We start from the raw sequence: 3,616 nt of genomic DNA, 5'->3' as shown, positions 1-3,616 counted from the left end.
AAAACGCAGCACGCTCACTCACACTTGAACGTCTACTTGATTCCTGAAAAAGTCCCCTTAACGTGACGTGAGGGTATAGCCTAGTCACTTATCTGACTGACAGGAGGAAGCGCTACTCAACTTCGGGACATTCTAAAAGGTTAAACGTGAAAACGATTAACGTGGCTTAGTGTAATCACCAACAAGAGAAACCCACATTTCCGTCAAACGTTACTTGTAATTGACATTAACTGTAAAAAGAGCAATTCCTAATTCCATAGACAAAGTAAACTATATATCACGTTAAGCGTTTCTCCTCCGCAGTCCATTAAACGTAAAAAGGCTTAACGTGGCTTATGTAGGCTACCTTAAAAACAAGTTTTTATCCCATTGAAGTCCAAGTTTAATGTGGTTTATTAGTTAAAAAACATTGACCGCTTGGTTAGCAGGTTTATGTTTTCGACAATGTAAGATAATTTAAAGAGATTGATCAGAGGTGATTTCATTTGTAGTCTGCATGTGTAAATGAACAGCTTTGGTTATCATAATACTAACCTTTATTGTGCAGTATATGGCACAGCGGAAGGGAAGTAAAACCTGCCCGCAACTGAACACAAGCATATGCTTTTACTATTGTAGTGCATGTGGTCGTCGTGTAGGGGACTAACTTTTTTGTTGGTATTCTTGTGAGATGTGATAGACTGGACTTTCAAGCATAGTTTTCTCCTAACTAACCAACATATTTCTTATTTTATTTCACCCCTTTGGAGAGAAAAATAAATAAATAAATGCAATCAGGTATGTAATTTGAAAAAATAAGTAAATAAATAAATCAATGGGTGGGAGGATCATCTCATTTATTGTCATTTCTACCAAGTCAAGTAAATTTAATAAAACCTTCAAACTCCTCGGGTAATTATCATAATGAATACAGGCATTTGCGACATTTAAATGCATGTCATGCTCTCAATCTATAAACATGACAAAAGAATAAAAATAGACTAGTTAAAAAACTGATGCTTTTATCTGACAATTCTGACTTGCAAATTAGTTTTATTTACTGTTGTAAATACCATGATTTTTTGACCATATAGAAAGTGTACTGTATGTGTATAAAATAGTATTTATTACATTTAGTATTGTTAACACGTTGCAGAATACTGAGATGTGATGTATACCGTATACTTTAGTTTTTACTATACAATGAATTGTGGTGTACTATGTTTGTAGAAAGCATAGTACAGTTATGGGTATCACTATAGGTGTTGTATTACCACAGCAGCTATAGAATTACCATAAACAATTAATTACTTTTATAGTTTTTCTAAAAGTAATAGTTACAAAGCCAGGTCCAGGACTTTGACTTCAAGCCTTCTCATGGTCCACAACAATATTCAAACAAATGCAGTCAATAATTTTCTTTATGTTTGTTGTGCAAACTTTGTAAATTATAAAATGAAAAACAGCATAAAGAGAAAAAATAAAAATTAATACATAAAAATTAAAGCACTATTTACATCCAGGGTGAGAACCCATGTCATAATATAATTCCTTCCAGAATAATCTTAACTGACCATCTTCATTACATTTAAATGTCACACAGTACAATATGAATATGTATAACCATATACATGTACACACATTAGTAAATATTTATCTATCAGGCCAACATCTTCTATTTGTTTATAACAAAGTCAGGTCTTCTTACTAAAATATATTTAACCCATTTCCTCCATTTTCCCAGGAATATATCCTTCAAGTTGACAACAAAAGTGATTTTTTTTCCCATTGTGTAGATCTCAAGCATCTATCCAATTACATAGGGTTGGTCGCTTTTTTGCTGGCAGCCATGAGAGCATGCATAATTTATTGTCTGTTGTTACTGTATCTGGATCCACACAGCTAAAATATAACAATTTACTTTCTAGAGGTATATCTATTTCAAATATAAGTTCAAGAGCCTCTTGTATTTCTTTACAATATTCTAGAATATACATTTCCAAAATATATAATAATGGTTTGCTTTTTTTGCATCAGCAGTTACGGCAACGTTTTGGAGACTTGTTGGTATTTGGCTGTTAGCACTGGTGTTTTGAAATATCTAATAATGTTTTTTCCAACAGTATTGTTTCCAGTTTAAGGAACTTGTTGATTTCCATTGAAATTCCCATATATTTGTCCACTCTTCATCAGTAAAGGTTATTCCACTTTCTGTCTCTCATTTTTCTTTTAAGTAATTTAGGGAATGTGTTTTTATACTTCTCAGACTCTTATATATCAGTGAGGCTATTTTGTACTTTATACCTGATGTGTGTGTTTTTTTATTAGATCTATCAATGGATTCTGATTGTCTTTAAGTTTTTTTATTCTCTGATCATAATAATTTTGCACCTGTAGATACCTATAAAAATCTTGATTTTCAAGTAGAAAATTCTCCTTTAATTGCTGAAAGCTTAAAATTTCTCCTTTTTTAACGATGGTACTAAAGGAGGAGATTCCCTTGTTTGCCCATAATTTAAATCTGTTACCTAAACTGTTTGGTGTAAAATCTGAATTATAAGCAATTCTTTTTTTAAATTGTACAATATTTCAGCAAGCTTAATTCTTTTATCACTTATGTCCAGACATTTAAAGTAAGTTTTGTCCATAGGTGTTCTATTTGTTCTATATATTTTTTTAATAAGTTTTCTCCATTAATATGGCTTGAACAGGGGTATTTTTAAATATAAAGTTTTCTATATTTTTCTATGGGCATGATAGTGTGGGTCACACCAGTTTATTACAGTCCTAATTTGTGCTGCTATATAATAATCTTTTAGAGAGGGGACAGCCCATCCTCCTTTGTCTTTTGACAGCTGCAGTGTTTTAAAGCAGTATATGGCCGTTATAGGGTCGAAGTTCATTTCTGGGGATTCTGTGTCTTTAGTTAGATGAATAAATAAATATTTAAATTATGTCCTATGCTATTTTAGTGAGTATATGTTTTTAATATTTTTAAGGGGATTATAATTATATGTGATTATTTCAGTTATTAAATCAAAATTCTTTTTAAAATTTTTCAATGTGAACACCTAATTTAAACAAAAAAAATATTTCAAAATTACTAGTAATACAGCTGTGGAGAATCTTAAAATATATCATTTTATTTAGCTATAATTTGTCTTTGTTTTTTAAAACTTTATTTTACCAGCTTTGAGTGAGGGGAAAAGCCCAAATGAAGACTGCATGACGTTCAACCAAAATAACTCTGAGTAAGATCTTAGCTTAAGTGGGAATTTACATTCTTATGAGTAGGGAACCTGTGGTCAGGCTACCCACTTGAACAAACCTTTTTCTTTTTTTTTAAGTGTGTAAAGTGCGTTCTATTATTTTGCTTTTTTTGGTGAGGCTGGAACTCGGATTCATAATTCAGTTTAGAGAGCAAAGTCAAACATGGAGTACATAGCAATGGCAATTTGTCAAGATAGCACCAATAACTTTCATAGTGTTTGTTCGTCTTTACGAAAGGTCCTCCATTACAAAAAAAATAAAATAAATCCCTGAATGAAAATGATCACTATTAAAAAGTCGTCCTAATGTTAAATAATCCCACCAACCATTCAGTAATAAACATGCTTCCAAACCTTTATTTTTCTTT

Source organism: Danio rerio, chromosome 19, assembly GCF_049306965.1.
Source record: "Danio rerio strain Tuebingen ecotype United States chromosome 19, GRCz12tu, whole genome shotgun sequence".
Classification (NCBI taxonomy): domain Eukaryota; kingdom Metazoa; phylum Chordata; class Actinopteri; order Cypriniformes; family Danionidae; genus Danio; species Danio rerio.
Note: the sequence above shows the minus strand (reverse complement) of the source record.